This window comes from Notothenia rossii (assembly GCF_949606895.1).
Source record: "Notothenia rossii genome assembly, chromosome: 4".
Taxonomy (NCBI): Eukaryota; Metazoa; Chordata; class Actinopteri; order Perciformes; family Nototheniidae; genus Notothenia; species Notothenia rossii.
In genome coordinates this window covers 31,734,073-31,752,945 of record NC_136902.1, presented here as the reverse complement: position 1 = coordinate 31,752,945, position 18,873 = coordinate 31,734,073, and the positions used below count along the sequence as shown (strand labels likewise).

Below are 18,873 nucleotides of genomic sequence, written 5' to 3'. Positions count from 1 at the left end.
TATAACATCAGACGGGTTGAGAGTGGGTTTCTTTAGGAGAGGGTTCACTCTTGCCTCCTTGAGACTGTTTGGAAAGTGACCAGAAGTTAGAGAAGTGTTGATGAAATGGGTGAGAAACGGTAGAATATCAGGAGCGATAGTCTGAAGGAGGTTTGAGGGGATAGGGTCCAGAGGACAGGTGGTAGGACGGGCAGAGGTAACAAGGGTAAGAACCTCACTTGGAGAGAGAGGGGAGAAGGAGGTCAGTGAGTGGGTGAAGTGAGGGTCTGGTGACCCAGCGGTGAGTAAAGGTGAGTCAGAAAAAGAAGAGCGAATATCATCAACCTTTTTTTCAAAGTGGTTAACAAAGTCGCTTGACAGAAGGGAGGAGGGGGGAGGGGCTTTGGGGGGGGTCCAAGAGGGTGGAGAAGATAGAAAATAGTTTTTGGGGATTGGAATAGGAAGATTGGATCTTATCTTGAAAGAAAGTGCTTTTTGCCTGAGAGATAGAAGCAGAGAAAGAGGAGAGGAGAGCCTGATAGGTTAGGAGGTCGTCATGGTGTTTGGATTTCCACCATTTCCGCTCTGCTGCCCGAAGGATGGTTCTATTAGCACGCAGTGCGTCATTTAGCCAGGGAGCCAGAGGGGACTGACGAGCCTGCCGAGATGTGAGAGGACAGTGAGAGTCCAGAGAGGATGAGAGAGTAGAGAGGAGAGTTTCTGCAGCAGAGTTTGGAGGCAGGAGTTGGAACGAATCAGAGGAAGGGAGGGCTGAGAGCACCGATGAGGCAAAGGTAGAGGGGGAGAGGGAACGAAGGTTGCGGCGGACAGGTGCAGAATTAGAAGAGATTAGGTTGTTATGTTTGGAAAGAGCTAGAGAGAATGAAATGAAGAAGTGATCGGATGTGTGAAGCGGGTTTACAGAGAGGTTAGAAGTAGTGCAGTTCCTTGAGAATATGAGATCAAGGACATTGCCAGTGTTATGAGTTGGTGGGGATGGAGACAGTGAGAAAGCAAAGGCGGTTAACAGAGATGTTAGTTTGTCTATCTTCCCTTTCTGGAGGTTGAAGTCTCCGAGAAGTACAGCGGGAGGGCCAGTTTCAGGGATGTGTGAGAGGAGATTATCTAATTCCTCCAAGAAGTCCCCCAAGGCACCTGGTGGACGGTAGAGAACAACAATGGTTAATTGTATAGGATGGGTTAGTGTGACGGCATGGAATTCAAAGGTGGAAGTTGTGAAGTTAGGTAGCTTGAAGAGGGAAAAGCTCCAGTTGGGAGAGAGCAGGAGACCAGTGCCACCTCCTCTGCCAGAGGGTCTGGGTGTATGGGAGAAGGAATATGCTGTGGAGAGAGCTGCTGGGGTGGATGTGTTGGATGGAGTGATCCAGGTCTCCGTGAGAGCAAGGAAATCCAGAGACTGCAGGGAAGCGTAGCCAGAGATGAAGTCAGCTTTAGAAACAGCTGACTGGCAATTCCACAGGCCCCCTGAAACGAGATGTTGGATCTCAGTGGAGCATGTGGGATAGACAAGAGCAGGCCGGTTAAATCAATTAGGAGATACACGGGGCCAGTGATAATTGCGAGAGGACACATAAACAGGAATGGAGAAAATACACATGATTATAGCATGAGGGGCTAGAGAACCAAAGAGAATTGAATAAAACAAAAGAAAACACCAGCGAAACTTAGCTCAATCAAAGTAGGATTTGCCTCCTCTTTGCCTCCCTTGTGACTCCAAAAGGACTCCAATGTCTTTGTCAGTCTTCGTCTGGCTGACGCTCCAGGAAAGAGCCACCTAAGATGGACACCTGATTGCTGAGTTCTCACAGCTGTGGGGGCACGCCCCTCTAATTAGTTAACTCTGTTCAGCTGGTGGGCGACAGCAGAGTGTTCCTGCCTATTGTAATGCAGGGTTGAGGCGCGTGACCCACTGAGACCTGTCTTACAGGTTGAGTTGAGCAGATCTGAGATCAGTTCAGCTTGACTTTATTTCATTGCTTAGCAAAGCAATGAAATAAAGTCAAGCTGAACAAACAAAACAAAATAGGCAAAAGATGGAATGGATCCATGACATCTGCAGTTTGTTATATCTATGAACCAATGTGAAAATGTCACGGGATGGGGAAAAATAGGACCCAAACGCAGAATGAGGAGGGAAGCAGGTTTCAAAATGGAACAAAAAGGCGAGCTTTAATCACAAAAAGCTGGAAAAAAAAGAATCCAAGAAAAGTTACAAGGCACGAGGTAGCATCCAAAACAAAAAGGGACTGTGACCAACATGAAGGGAGACATGAACGACAAGAAATTAACCAACATTGAACACAGGAAGAGACAAGACTAAATACAGGGAGGGGTAATCACAAGATGAGAAACAGCCGTGCAGGGGAGGAGAAACACAAGGGCGACAGGTGAACACAATCAGACAATTAGACACACCAGGGAAACTAATGACAGGGAGGACAGAACAGCAACATAACCCCAAAACTAGACAAACAAAAACTCAAACCCTGACATAACCCTCCCCCCTCAAGGGACGGATTCCAGACATCCCTACACAAAGTCAAACATCTCAAACTGGGTGGGTGGAGGGGGTCCGGAGGACGGGTCTGGATCAACAGCCCAGGAAAGGCATAGTTCCTAGAGGGGTTTTCGGGCGGACGGCCCGGGGGCAAGGCAGAGTCCATGGAGGGGGTCTCGGGCGGACGGCCCGGGGGCAAGGCAGAGTTCATAAAGGGGGCACTCAGGGGGCCGGGCTCGAGGGCGAAGACCGTGGCTCTCAGGGGGCCGGGCTCGAGGCCGAAGAAGGCGGCGATGGGACAACTCCGGAGGACGGGCAGGAAGGCGCTGACGGGACAGCTCCGGAGGCCGGGCAGGACCCGGTGTTGGCCGGACAGGAACCGGAGCCGGTGGGACAGGCTTCGGCAGGATCCCCCACGGAAGAGGACAGGTGACGGCGGGACCTCCAACGGAACAAGACATGGGATTGTCAGGAACCCCGGCAGAAGAGTAGTCGGCGGGACCCCCAATGGCACAGGACATAGGGTTGGCAGGACCCCCGGCAGAAGAGTAGTCGGCGGGACCCCCAACGGGACCGGACATGGAGTTGGGAGGACCCCCAGCAGAACCTCCAACGGCCCAGGACATTGGGTAGGGACTTGAGAGGGAACTCGAGAGATGACTTGAAAGAGAACTCGAGGGAGAACTTGAGAGGGAACTCGTGAGGGAACTCGAGAGGTGACTCGAGAGGGGACTCGAGAGGTTACTCGAGAGGTGACTCGAGAAGGGACTCGAGAAGGGACTTGAGAGAGGACTTTTGTCGGTCGGTACGCCGACAGGACACGGGGAGCTGGGGTCGGCCGGAACGCCGACAGGACACAAGGGGCTAGAGTGGGCCGAACCACTGACATGACACGGGGAGCTGGTGTCGGCCAGAGAGCCAACAGGAGACGAGGAGCTGGAGTCGGCCGGTACGCCGACAGGATACGGGGAGCTGGCGTCGGCCGGAGAGCCAGTACTGGAGCGGAAACCATGGCTGCTGGGACCCGAACTGGGGCTGGAACCATGGACGTGCGGGCCGGTTCTGGAGCCGGAACCATGGATGCTGGGGCCAGAACTGGGGCTGGAACCATGGCTGCTGGGGCTGGTGCTGGAGCCAGAAACATGGCTGCAGGGGCCGGTGTTGGAGCCGGAAACATGGCTGCAGGGGCTCGGGCTGGTAGCCTGGACCTGGGTCTCCTTCTCTTAGGAGCCTTTTGGAGGCTCCGTGGACCTCCAAAAGCCAGACGAGACCCATCAAAAGCGTTCTCTAAAGAAGCTATGTTGGGAACTGTGGCAGGCAGGGGGTTAGCATGCCTGGGGTTAGCAGGCCTGGGGCTAGCAGGCTGGGAAACGCATGTCTGGAGAAAGTCCATAATCCACCCAGGTAAGAACTTCACTAACCCTGGTTTCTCTGTTGCCCTCTGGTACGCCTCTACCAGGGCAGCCCTCTTTTGCTCCGCACTGGTTGCTCCTCTCCATTCACCATAGCTGCAAGCCAGCAAGTAGGTAAATGAATATAAATCTACTTCATATGGATCATCTGCTGGGTCCATATGTGGTTGGTTCATTCTGTCACGGGATGGGGAAAAATAGGACCCAAATGCAGAATGAGGAGGGAAGCAGGTTTCAAAATGGAACAAAAGGCGAGCTTTAATCACAAAAAGCTGAAAAAACAAGAATCCAAGAAAAGGTACAAGGCACGAGGTAGCATCCAAAACAAAAAGGGACTGTGACCAACATGAAGGGAGACACGAACGACAAAATATGAACCAACACTGAACACAGGAAGAGACAAGACTAAATACAGCAGCGACGTGCAGTCAGGGGAGGCAGAGCCTCTCCTGTCATATTCCAATGTAACGGAAAAACAACTAAAGAAAAACTAAATAGTAATAATAATAAAATGTCTCCACTGATCTATGATGTAAGTGTGATTTACGTATGATTCCAATCACTTTTTAAAGTCAAAATCAGCAAATTTGCCGAGCTCCGCTACAACTACGGGTAGCGATGAGAAGTGAGGCAGGGACGAGCTCTGCCTCTCGTAAGCCCACAGTAACTTGCTGGAGCGCGGGCACTAATTTAGCGCGGGCACTTATTTTGTGAGCGTGCTCAAGCCAGTTACTGTGGGGTGAGGTGAGGCACAGATGAGCTCTGCCTCACCTCAGAATGTGTCACCGCACAGAAACTGGCAGGAAAGCGGGCACTAGGCGCATGCCTGTTACCATCTCACTGTATGACACCAATGTAATGTTTGTAGATCCCTTTATTAAATGTATCCTCGCCATCCATAGTCTCTAAATAACTTATTTAACGTATATATGATATTTAGGCTCGCTGGTCTCATCATACAACGGCAATGAAAAAAGCAGCAGGAGAGGCAGCCATAACCTCTGCCGCACTGAAGGGGGCGCACGTGAGCCCACAGGTTCTTGTTGCTACTGTTATTCTACGCAGAGACTAGACGCAAACAACAAACTAGACTTTTGAAATTACAGGAAGATAAACAGGACTTTTACAAAAAACTAATAGAGATTGTTGTCCAGAAGGAGAGCATGGAATTAATCTTCAAGTCAAGGTAAGACCACAATTGTAATGAAAATGGGATCTTACTAAGAAAGAACAATCCAATATTTAGATTTTGGGTATCCTTTTGTTGAACGGTCTGTTTAAAATGTATCGAAGCATCAGACTAAAAAAGCTTTTGAAAATAACTGAAGATTTTGATTAAGGTCAACAGCCGGGCAGGGGAGGAGAAACACAAGGGCAACAGGTGAACACAATCAGACAATTAGACACACCAGGGAAACGCACGACAGGGAGGACAGAACAGCAAAATAACCCCAAAACTAGACACACAAAAACTCAAACCCTGACAGAAAAAGTATAAAGGAAATGTATGGCTCCAAGCTGTTTGGAATACCAGATATTATGATTAATGACATGTCCACAGTTTTATTATAGGGTAAAATATGAAAGAATCTACAAGAAAGCTATTATTATAAAGAGCTATTTTAAAAGACAATGAAGGCAGGTTATATTGATATATTGATTGATATATTTATTATATTCAGAGGCAAATTAATACTTAGTCCCCTGAATCTGGAATAATGTACAATTTACAGCACAGCCTCACAATGTCAGGAACTTTTCATCTACAGATTGCTTTGGTCTGGCTTTACTCTTCACTGATTGGTTGAAGAAACTTTGAATTTATTGGCTATATGGAAATCAGAAGGAGGGGCTCATCATCATACGGGTCATTCCTAGCATTCGGTGTCATTTCAGCTAGGGCAGGGGTGTCCAAACTTTTTTTCCTGAGGGCCACATACAGAAAAATATACGAAGGACTGGGCCACTCACTAGACGTGAAGTATACTGCCTCACTTCTAATGCACTAATATTGGTAAAATCAATCAAATGCAGATAAATTACGTTTGATAATTGAACATGTTTGAAGAAAAAAAGCCTCCATCACAGCTCTCCATTAGTAGATTTTAATTTTGTTTTTTACAAATAAATAAATAATTGGGCTTGTTAACACATCAACTAATGTTTGTTAAAAAATTCAACTTTAATTGACTGAATTTATTAAGTATTTGGGCTTATTAACACATGAAAACTGTGTGTATATTTTTAACTCACCAGTAATGGGAAGAATGTTGCACTCAGTGGGAGCAGTGATGCTGCGCTTTGGTCTGAAGGATAGCTGGCAGGTCAGGAGTAAGTTTGGTGGTTGAGATGCGAAGGACGTCACAGAGATGGCTGTCGGTCATTCTGGTTCTCAATCTGCTTTTGTTCAGCGTTAACAGAGAAAATGTCTGCTCACAGATGTATGTTGAGCCAAACAGACTCATCATTCGTTTTGCGTGGCGTCTCATCAGAGGAAACTTGGCCTTTTCCAAGCTCCGGTAGAAGTCAGGTAGGGAGAGAAGCTGATGTTGATTCTTCAGAGAATCATCACACTGCATTTCAATCAGTTCTAATTGCAGACTCTCTTCCACTTCTTCTGCATCCATTGAAAACGGAGCCGCAAACAGTGTGATTTTCTTCTCAATGACAGAAAAATCTTGAAAGCGCCGACTGAACTCTGTAATGAGAGATGTGATCACAGACACATATTCTCCCATTTTAGCAGAGAGGGCATCTGGAAACGCGCATTTGATTTCGGTCAGCGTGGGGAAGTGCGCTACATTGAAGTTGCGCAGTTGTGACTTTTCTTTCAAAAACGTGTCGATATTTGATCTCAGGGAATAAAACCGCTGCAGCACAGAGCCACGGCTAAGCCAGCGCACATCAGAATGGTAGAGTAGGTCCCCGTATTCAGCATCGACATCAGAGAGGAACGCTTGAAATTCTCTGTGGTAGAGCCCTCGTGCCCGAATTATATTGACAGTTTTCACAACTGTGTTCATCACATCGCCAAGCTGGACTGACTTGGCACAGAGGGCTTCTTGGTGGATGATGCAGTGCATTTTGACAGCCTCCCCTCCGCTCTCTCGCACCTTGGCGCATACCATAGATGCCATTCCTTTGCGCTCGCCTGTCATTGCTGGAGCCCCATCCGTTGTTAGTCCACACAGCTTGTCCCATTTAAGTCCAATCGAGTCAATTGCATCTGACACAGCTTCAAAAATGTCCTTACCAGTTGTTGTCCCCTTTAGACTCCGAAGATCAAGCAGTTCCTCCGTAATGCAAAAATTATCATCAACTCCCCGCAAAAAGATTAACAGCTGTGCAGTGTCCGTGGCATCTGTACTCTCATCACATGCAATCGAGTAAAAATCACAAGCACAAGCTTTATCTGACACTTGCTGCTTTAAGTTAGCCGACAAGTCTTCAATTCGCCGCACAACCGTATTTCTAGACATGCTAACGTTGTTAAAATCCTGCATTTTCTCCGGGCACATTATTCCCACGACTTTAGTGAGGCACTGTTTGATGAAGTCACCGTCTGAGAAAGATTTCCCATGTAGGGCAATGAGTTGAGCTACTTCATAACTGGCTATTGTAGCATTTTCTTGAGCTTTGTTTGCACGGAAAAAAAACTGTTGCTGGGTTAGCAGGCTAGCTGTCATTTGCTTCACCTTCTCTTCCCGCTCGGCGCCAGTGTAGGACGTGAAGGTCTGATGTTTCGTCTCGTAATGTCGTCGTACATTGTACTCTTTCATAACGGCAACCGTTTCATTGCAAATCAAACACACACACTTCCCCTTGGTTTCTATGAAAAAATATTCATTTTTCCACCGAGTCTGAAATTTTCTGCACTCACTTGCGATCTTGCGTCTTTTTGGTTCCGCCATTTCTGGTGACCCTGAGCAAATTTTTTCTTTGATTGCTTGCTTTGTAGGGACGCTGCCTTGTTAAAGACAGTAGCTCCATCTAGTGTTGAAACTAAGAAGTACAATACAGTTAAACGCAAATATTATGTGTGGGCCATAGTCCATTATACTTTTAGACTTTGAAACGGGCCAATTAAAAATGGTTGGCGGGCCGCAGTTGGCCCGCGGGCCGTAGTTTGGACACCCCTGAGCTAGGGTATTCAAAAATAAAGTTGTTAAAGTATAAGAAAAATATTTTGGTCAAGCTCAGGATATTATGCTTACATTTTTTTTTTTACCATCCCCAGTTACTGTGTGTGCACCCTGTTACTGTGAAAAATAGTAACAGGGTGGACGATAACAGGGTGGACATTTTATGCTAAACTTGGCTATTGCTACATGTGTGATGATAATCAAGCTAGCACATGGTGACAACAGAAACATATATTTGATAGATATATTCACCATATTTTCTAAATGTAAAACAAATGATCAGTTCCACACAAAAATTTGCATAACAGGGTGGACATTTTATGCTTTACCGCAATAGTTAAGTTCTTTAAAACATTAGAAAAACGTTGAAGGAAGAACGCATTAATTCTGCTTCTTGAAGATTATTTCCCCCTCAAAATGTATCCTTCTTTTTGAGTCATACAATAGTAGCATAGTAAAGGGGCGTGTCCAGAGGGATTCAAATCAGAGTAACAGGGGGGACATTCAAACAGGGGACACACATTTTATTTTCAATACAAATGAATTAATAACAACAATTTCAATTTGGTGAGGAATATTAGCAAAAGGGTCATACAACACTCACAAAAATGTAGAATGTGTTTGTATTTCTTTGATTTCTTTTGTATATCTGTTACAGAAGTTGAGCAAACATGATTGGGGACACAGCAATTTGGCCTACTTGTGCTAAAATCAGAGTAATTATTTAGAATTTTTAATATCCTGGCTAAATAACATTGTTGTTTTATGGTAGAGGGTATAAACATTTAAAACCAAGTTTTTAAAAAATAAGCATTAGATCTTTTAAATACAAAATATATGATATAATGTGGTGGGGACCTAAATGGCACCGAATGCTAGGAATGACCCATACGACAAATGGCGCGAATATTCACGCGTATGTTCTATGTTCACCTGATGTTCACCCGTGTTTTCGCGGAGGTCCCATATTCGCGCGCAGGGTAGGATTTTCACCTGCGGCCATGACGGTCTGGCCGTGAAGCCCCGAAAATAATTGTACGTCCTATGGCCACCATGGCCTGTGTGCCCCTGATACTGTTCTGCTCTTACCGCTGGAGTTTCACCGCGGCTGTCAGCTGTTTACTCCTGTCATTCAAACAGGACGCGCTGGGGAGGGGGCGGGTCTTATATCCATGTAAATACTGTAGTGGAAACCAACTAGACAAAATTAACCTATTTTACCGTGATTTAATTGTAATACATGTTTCAAAATGATGCCGAAGTAACTAAATACTGATAACGGTTAGTAAAAACCATGCTTTGACAAGTCTGCAGACAAGACGGCAGGCGAAACACTTTTAAAATGCGTGTTCTCTGACACACTTTTGTATTTCACTGTGCACTGCTGAATGACGTACACAGAGTTTGACCCTTGAAGGCTGTTTCTTCTACTCTGAAATGGAATACATTTGTTACATATTAATAGAATTTTAGATTTTTTTATTTGATTTTGGATTTGTGAATGGGAGAAGTAGATGGAAAAAAATACCAAACACTAATTATTCAAAGTATAGTATTTCATTTTATATACGATAATACTAAGGAGGCATAGGCCTATATGATGATAATGTTTGACGTTATTGATATTAAAAAAGTGATTTGTTTTCCATGTCATTCGTGTGTTTTTCTTATCAGAAAGTGAAGTTATTTGTAATCTCCAAATCCAAATGTTTCCCTCAATGGCCTTTGTGCCCTGGCATGTGGCCTTTGCGCCCTGAAAAAATGTGTGATACCAAAGGCCAAATGGCCCTGCCCCTAAAATGACGAAAATCCAAGCCTGTTCACCTGTATATACGGCCGTTTTTACAAAAGAAAATGGGAGAGAGAGAGCGAGAGAGAGAGAGAGAGAGAGAGAGAGAGAGAGAGAGAGAGAGAGAGAGAGAGAGAGAGAGAGAATCGGTTTGAAATCATTTGTTTGTTTGTTTGTAGCCTTTATTTAACCAAGTGAAAGCCCCTTGAGATCAAAAGATCTCTTTTCCAAGGGTGACCTGCAGGACATTAGTTACACATGTAACATAAAAACAACAGAACAACAATAAGGATGACATACATAATGTACAGGGTACAAATGCATAAATAAATCAATGTTAACTAGGTAAAATAAGATATAAATGAACAACAAAAATAAAATACGTTACATTTATTTATTATTGGCTATGGTAGGCTATTGGTTATGTTCACATACTTATTTGGTTATGGGTGTTTACAGTTGTACCCCCTAGATCTAGTCTCTAGTAATTCTGCTCAAAGTGCAACAGATTGAAGCATTTTACTTCAAAATGTTAAAACAAATCTTTCCGGGTGGGCATACCCCCGGACCCCCCTAGAGGATGTGACGTCCACCCCCAATTAAAACATGTTCATACAATAATGAATACATTTGAAACCTTATTTATGTATAACCAACATGTCAATACGTTTCAGTTTTTGTAGTGTATTGGTCTTTTGTAGAGATTTTAAATTTATTCTTTATAAATGATATTGTGTATCGCTTGGAGGGGGGGGGGGGGGGGCACCAAATCATAATCTCTCCTAGAGCACCAAAATGTCTAGGACCGGCCCTGATTACCGGGGTGTTACAATTAGATTCAGTAGTAATTAGTGATGTTATTTGGTGGGTCAGAGTATCGATGTAGGTTAAAAATGATCCACTGCAACCCTTTATTGTATATATTGATTGCAGCACAGAAAGTAAATAGAGGAGACAGCTGGGACAAAAGAGATCACAAATGCAGGACAGCTGTGTGACAGGCAAGCATTCAGGCAGACTAAAAGAACCGTCCTGGGACAAACCACACACAGTGCATTGTGGAAGGAGTTTGAAATAGGAAATGTTGTGATTTGTGCTTCCAAAAGAAATGTTTTATTAGATTTTAATACAACCCTTCCATGTGGTGTGTCTGAGTGTAGAAAAAGGGAGGAAGTTTGGAGTTGATATAGAAATAAACAGCGATAAAATAACACACTGAGCATTTTCAAGCACAATAAAGAGAAAGTAAGTCAATAAGATATTTTTAGTAAAGTTAGGGTCTCGTTGAAATGGAACCTGTACTTAATTCATAATCTAACTTTTTTATTTATTTTTTATTTTAATACAATTATCTATTTTACCCTGATGTTTACCACTGTTCATTTTAGGTGTAAGAAACACAGTGAACTAATTTAAATAAATCAATTAAAAAAGATGGGTAACAAAAGTTTTTCGGGAAATACAAAAATAATCTTTTTATCATACTCACTAATGTTGTTATTTGCTTAGTTGTTCAGTGCATTTAACTCATTATTGTTTTACAATTGTATATGTCGTTAATCATCATTCATTTAGTCTGAATATAATTTATTCAACATAACAAATTATAATTTCATGGTGCTTCTGAAATGTACAATGTCACTAACTTGGAATAAATAATAACAATAATGAACATGTTTTAAAAAAAAGTACAGCATTGTGGATATGGCTTGTTAACCTTACATTTATATTATTGCTATTATTTTGAGTTGTCAGCAACATTAGTGAATGAACAGTGCCTGTGACTGAAGTTCAATCGTCTAAGCCAAGATAAACTCTTGAGCAACACAATATATTTAATATCTCAAGATAACAGCAATAAAATAAAGGGTTAAAATATGCTTAAGAACAACATAAAAAATGATGATCTCCTTTCGCATTTTCATTCCACCCCAACTCAGCCCACCTCCACTGAGGATGTCACTTGATCGTTTTTAGTCGGCTTACCATTAGGACTGTCTCCTCTGTGGAGGTCGTACAGGGTGACTCGCCACATCCAGGCAGGCGTGAAGCGACAAGATCACATTTGGCAGGACTGGGAAGAAGGAGCTTTGCGTGTCAACCAGAGTGGAGGGAGAGGGAGGCAAAGGAGCGAGATGATGGAGAGAACAAAGAACGAGGAGGAGATACTCAGAGAAAAGGCCAGTCACTGCCCAGGGGAACTGAGAGACTGCTCACAAACTGTAAATAAGACGTATTAACAGGACTTTTATCCGGAAAACAAGGAAACAGTGGTGGGCCGTCAGGGCCAGCAAGGCCTTCTCTGCTGGCCTAAACATCATCAGAATATAAATTTAATTTTGATATATTTTTTCCACAAATATGTATTAAATTATTCCCCATAGTCTATTCTCTTCATTTCATAGCTTTCCTCTTGGTTGCGCTGCTTCCAGCCTCAGAACGAGATTTGGAGGGCTGGCCTTTATGTTAGAGCTTTTATCCAATCATATTTCAGCCATAATGTGTTGCCAGGGTCCAAGAAATCTGCCCTTAGGCCTTCAGAATCAACAGTGCGGTCGCCTGTAACTTGAAGTGAACGGAAACAAAACTGTGGTGTTAACCAATCAGATTTTGAGTTGGCGACAACGGGCCAGCTAGCAGGCGTACGATGCCGTTAGCACGTGCACGTCTTTTGATTGGATACGCACTATTAAGAGGCAGAGCTATGTAGAGCTAGCAAACTGAACTTGAATTTGAACGAGCTAATTTGTGTAGATTTCTACAAGCTGTTTTTTTTCAACTCACAATAGCTGAAGGAGGAGAAGAGATCGATTTGGTCGCAGATATAATTACAACGCCATTTTCAAGACGAACTTTTCAAGAAAAGCTAGACATCCTGAGAAGAGAACGGCCAACCCCGACGCTAGCGAGCCTATCACAGCGGGGAAAAGGGTTTGTCCGCCACTTTCAAATCACTAACTACGAGCGGTACCCCTGGCTCACAGCCTCCGAGAGGCACTGCAAATTGTACTGCTGGGAATGCCTGCTATTTGCAACTGATCGATTTGGTGTTTGGAGCCACACTGGATTTGCAAACTTGAGTTGTCTAACCAAGGCAGCAACGAGACACCAAAGCACGGCTGGGCACTTACAAGCAATGGTGCTTTTGAAAACCTTTGGGGACACCCGAGTGGATCTACAGCTCAACGAACAAGTGCGCCGGGAAACGGAGCTCCACAACGAAAGGGTGAACAAAAATAGGGAAATATTGAAAAGACTGATTGATTGTGTCCTGTTTTTGGGTAAACAGGAACTTTCATTTAGGGGACACGATGAAAGCGCAGAGTCCAGAAACAGAGGAAACTACGTGGAGCTTCTTTCTTTGCTTGCTGAGAACAACACAGACTTGCATTACCACCTGTCCACAAACAAAGTGTTTACTGGGACGTCAGGCAAAATACAAAACGACCTGATATGCTATTGCTGAAGTGATGGGAGAAGAGATCAAAATGGAGATTAAAAAAGCACCCTTTGTCGCTGTTATGGTGGACGAGACGACAGACGTGGGTAATGTAACACAGCTGGCACTTGTCCTGCGTTATGTGACGGACACAAGTGTCAAGGAGCGGTTTGTCAGATTTGAAGATGTTACAAGCGGCAAGCGAGCTGATGACATTGCCGCTCTTATTTTCCGTTTCATGGAGGAATATGAATATAGTATGGATAAAGTTGTGGCGCAGCGGTCATGGCATCTGGACTAAATGGGGTGCAGGCTAAAGTTAAGGAGAGGGCACCTATGGCCTTATTCATTCACTGCTATGCACATCGACTAAATGTAGTACTGACTCAAGGGGCCTCAAAGCTTAAAGAATGCAAGGTCTTTTTTGCCAGCCTCAATGGCCTTGCAGCATTTTTCTCCAGATCCCCTAAGCGCACGCAACTGCTGGATGACATTTGCAAGCGTTGTCTTCCTAATGTTGCACCAACGCGGTGGCAATATACATCGAGATTGGTCAATGCAGTCTTTGAGAAGAGAGTTTCCCTAAAGGAGGTGTTTGACCACATACTGGAACATCATGAGGAGTATGATGGGGATACTATGCTTAGCGCTGATGGATTTAATGCACGTCTGGATGATTTTGAGTTTTGTTTTTTGTTTGAAACATTCAATGGGATTTTTAAGCATTCAGATGTGCTCTTTGGAATACTACAGAAACAAACATTGGATGTACAATTCTGTCTGACAAGGGTGAACAAGTTTTGTGACACAATTGAGCGAGAGAGGTGCCAGTTTCGTCAGATCTACGAGGAAACAGCGCTTATCTCAAGAGGCCCACGTACAGCACAAGGAGACCTTCGCGCATACTACCAACAACTCCACAGCAATATTCTGGACAACATTCTTTACCAGATACGGAGTAGTTTTCAAGACCACGAAAAATTAATGTTTCTCTCCCTCCTGGACCCCCAGCACTTTCAGACCTACCAGAAAAAATTCCCGCTAACAGCCTTAGCCAAATTAACACAGAGTCACGGAACACTGTTCGATCTGTCCCGGCCAAAAACAGAACTGACTGTAATGTATGCCATGACTGATTTTGAAGGGAAAAGTCCCACTGATCTCCTTGATTTCCTTAAGCAGAAAAATCTGAGTTCGAGCAAGGGGCAGCTTTACACATTGGCATGTGTGGAAGTGACTATCCCTGTGTCCACTGCTTCTGTCGAGCGGTCATTCTCGGCCTTAAAGCGAATGAAAACTTATGCCAGAAATTCTACTGGACAGACTCGGCTTTCATCATTAGCCTTCATGTCTATAGAAAATGACTTATTGGTGGAACTGAAACGCACAGATAAACTGTACAACATTTGAAGTCATTGAAGTCTTCTTGAGGAAAGAAAGGAGGATGGATTTTGTGTTGAAATAATCAGTTGTTTTGGTGAGTACAAAGCATTTTATTTTTTATTTTATTTTTATATATTTTTGTCATTTTATGTCGTTAATATTAAATCAATATTAACAAATTAATATATATGTAATTAAAATGACAAATATATAAAAAATAAATGTTTGATGCTTCTGCAAGAGATATAGAGATGTGTGTGGCGCACTGGCTCAGCTGTGCAGTAAAAGTACTCAAGGAGACTTGTTGAATTGTTTTGGTTTAACCTTTATCAAAGTGGACATTCAGGGCTAGGAATACACTTTCACCACTGTCGCAAATATATCCTCATGAACAAATGCAAATTATTTGTTTGTTTTCTTTTATTTTCAGTGAATAGTTTGTTTCTTTATCGTCACGTTTCTTAAATGAAACTGCTTTGGGTGCGACAATGCGCTGTTTAGTGAACAAACTTGTTAAAGCTCACATACTTTTGGTGGACTTAATAAAACTTTGTAGACTAATGCCTTAAAAGCCCCTTTTATTTTTAAGTTTTGACAGTATCCAAGCGATCTTAAAGCTGGTAGTATAACACTCTTAATTGTAAATGCGGATATATTGATTATAAATGCTTCGGAAATATTAATATAACTCTGTTGTACTTGACTATGTTAAGGTGATGCAACGCCCGGTTATACTGCGTTTCTGTCTAAATGTATAGTTTCTAGAGCCATGGCGTCGTAATGATCTTATTAAGAGGTGGAATAATTCAGGTAGGACTGTGTAGGACATCACTGAAGGCCTAGGTGTGAAATGCACGGCCCGCCACTGCAAGGAAATAAGAAAACCGGAGTCTCAGGCCCGATCCCAAACCACGCCCTAAACCCTACCCCTACACACCAGAGTCCTGCACGGGTCTGATTTTCAAGACCTGCTCCCGCCGCGCACCCGCGACGTGCAATACCGAACCCGCCCCGCTACCGGCACATATTGCCAATTAGTTCCGCAACCCGACCCGACCCGCCGGCACAAGATCCGCAACCCGACCCGAACCCGCATATATATAAGCAGTGAAAACGTGCAATTATTAACACACGCAGTTGCATATTTGGCTCAAAAAGCCTGGGATGTTGGTTATTTTCTCCATCTAGGATGACACCAAAAGCCTCCCAGACGTTGGATTTCGCCCTTGAGGAAGAGTTATTGAAAATGCTGTATTCTCCGCTAGAGAGCTTCACCTCAGCCATTCAGAATGTGGCGCGCTCAACAGCAGATAGATGCGCTGCAGAGGTTATGATTATGCTCGGTCCCGCGGGGGAGAGGTCTGAGGATTTAAACATTAAACTAAATTATTATTATTTAAATATATTTATTATGCAACACCCGCAACCCGACCCGCATCATCTTTGTTTTACCCAGAACCGAACCCGGAAAAAAGCGTTTGAAAAAATACCACCCGCAAATCACCTTTTTTGCGGGTCACCCGTCGGATACCCGCGGATACCCGACCCGATGCAGGACTCTGCTACACACTACCCCTCCGTTTGCGCGTTCGTGCAGAGGGTCACATTAGCAACATTAGCCACATTAGCCGCGTTCACACCGCAGTACTTTTCCCACTTTAGTTCCGGTATAGTTCCGAAATGTCGCGTTCACACCAAAAAGAGCCGGAACTCAAATTAGTTAATGAGAACCTTTTTACCCCCAAAGTCCCTGCTAGAGAGCAGGGACTTTCGTGGGAGAAAAAGGCTCCTATTTCTGATTGGCTGGGCGGATTGCAAACCAAGCCCCGTAAAACTCCAAAAAGTTTTGTGAAGCCGTCATTTTATTATCCTAGCATTAGCATTATTAGCATTAGCATTAGCCCAGCGCAGAAACGCAGAGAGACTAACAACAGCAACATAAAATAATACATGGGAGCAGTGGAGATGATGAGGTGTCTGCGTTCTGGCGATTTACCCGGAAGGCCAGTCCCCAACTCCGGGGACTTCCGGCGGGGGCCTTCGGGTGGCAGTATACGGCGTGAAGTTGTTTGCGGCCTGCCAGTAAACCCAAGGCAGAAGAAGAAGAATTGACGTCAGCGGCTTCATTTGCCTAATCCACCCCCAGGGACTTATTCCGGTGTGAACGCGATCTGTACTTAGTTCATCAGAACTAAAGAGTTCTGATGAACTAAGTTCTTATGAACCTTTGTGGGAAAAGTACTGCAGTGTGAAAGCGCCTATTAAGTGCTGTTCCAAACCAACGAGTGTGGAGCGGGAGTGGGCTATCAAGCCATGAAACAGCGAGTCTGCATCTATACATCCATGGGTTGCAGCCAAATAGTCCATTTAGCTTAGGAACCTTCCCAACGGAGTGAAATGACCCGGAAGTACCTCAGTAGCAGCCATGATAAGTGCCGTTCGAATTGAGAAGGGTCTAGCTGCCATAGATATATATAAACACTAGATGGCTCATGGGAGATTTTCCAGCGTAGCTCACCGGCCGCCATCTTGCTACAGTCAACAACTACTCTGGTACGCGCTATGGTAGCTGTTGTAAGGTGAGTGATCTGCACAAAAATACTCTTAAATCGCTGAAATCTTGACTGATTTACAAACGGTTTGGTTTATTATAAACATTATTAGCATGGCTATGATACAGGATGCTTGGACATGTTGAATTTGCAGCTTTTCTTTGTGTATGTGCCGTGGTTGTATTTATTAGCTGGCTAATAACAAGAGGCTGTGAGTGAGATCTAGTATTACAAAGTTGACCCAGCAACTTTACACCAGTGGGAGAAGCATAACTACTATTTCTTTTCAACATAACTTAAGTTACACATGATTTCTTCCAAGTGGTTTGGCTTGTTAAACACATCTTACATTTTAGATTATGATACAGGAAATTGCTGGCTTTGTCTTTACCTGACCATGCCGGACTTTTGTGCAGCCTACGAATGCTCTAGTCGCCGCAGTCTGCAAACAAGAACCCGTGGAATCAACTTTCATGTGTAAGATATGACAATATTATGACTATAATTAGGATAATCGTTAATTACTTAGTGGATGTATGTACATTACAAGTCCTGCTACACAGGATCAGTGGGGCTATGTGAGATAATAGTATTGCAAGATTGATGTTGACCCAGCCTCTTTAGAATATGTTGCTACCATTTCTTTACACAATTATTTAATGTTTCTTTTGGACACCTTTTTATAACTCTTAGTGTGGTTGTCTTATTCTTAAAGTACACATTACATACATACATACATACATACATACAGTACATACATACATACATACATACATACATACATACATACATACATATATACAATTACCCCAAAAATATGATAATTTCGGTGTGTATTTTTGTCCTTACCCTTAATGTTAAAGGAAAGAAGGGAGGACAATGTTGACAATAATGTATATATCTGGCTACCTTTCTCATGTTTTTAAGGTTTCCCAAAACCGGAGAGAGGAGGAGGCATTGGGAAGTTGCAGTGGGAAGTTGCCCTAAGAAGGGCCTTTTTTTCCCCCTGTGGCAGGACACTGCTCTACAGTGATCACTTCAGTTGTGAGGACTTTGACAGGAAGGGGCAGACTGTCCGGCTTAAAGATGGTGTTGTGCCAACAGTATTCAATTTCCCAGCTCATCTTCAAAGGGTATGTGTATCATTGGCCAACAAGAATTCAAAGTGTATAAGATTGATATATAAATATGTGATTAAATGTCACACTTTAGTTTTCTTTCTGCAAGTTTAGGAATAAATAATGTTTTGTGTATTACAGCACATTTTAAACACTCAAAATGTCTTTCATGTTTATTTTAGCCGGAAGCAACAAGAAGCACAACCACTTCAAGAAGAGCGGAAGATGAACCTCAGCCTAATGTTATGAGTATTCTGAATGTGGCCAAGACCAGAGAGATGTTCATTGATTTCAGGAGGGTGAGGACGTCTCCTCTACCCCTGTGCATTCTGGGGGAGGATGTGGCTGTTGTGGAGGACTACAAATACCTGGGAGTGCACTTAGACAATGGGCTGAACTGGAGGATCAACACTGACGCTGTGCACAAGAAGGGGGTGAGCAGACTCTATTTTCTGAGGAAGCTGAGATCCTTCCACGTGTGCAGCAAGATGCTGGAGATCTTCTAGTCTGTTGTGGCCAGTGCACTCTTCTTTGCTGCAGT

At 43.7% G+C, this 18,873-nt stretch overlaps 1 long non-coding RNA gene across 1 annotated transcript; it reads left to right on the top strand.

Moving 5' to 3' along the window:
* The first annotated feature begins 17,581 nt into the window (after positions 1–17,581).
* LOC307037913 lies at positions 17,582–18,606 on the top strand. Its single transcript, XR_013807812.1, has 3 exons — positions 17,582–17,691; positions 18,142–18,347; positions 18,515–18,606. It is a non-coding gene; the product is annotated as an uncharacterized lncRNA (long non-coding RNA).
* The last annotated feature ends 267 nt before the right edge of the window (positions 18,607–18,873 follow it).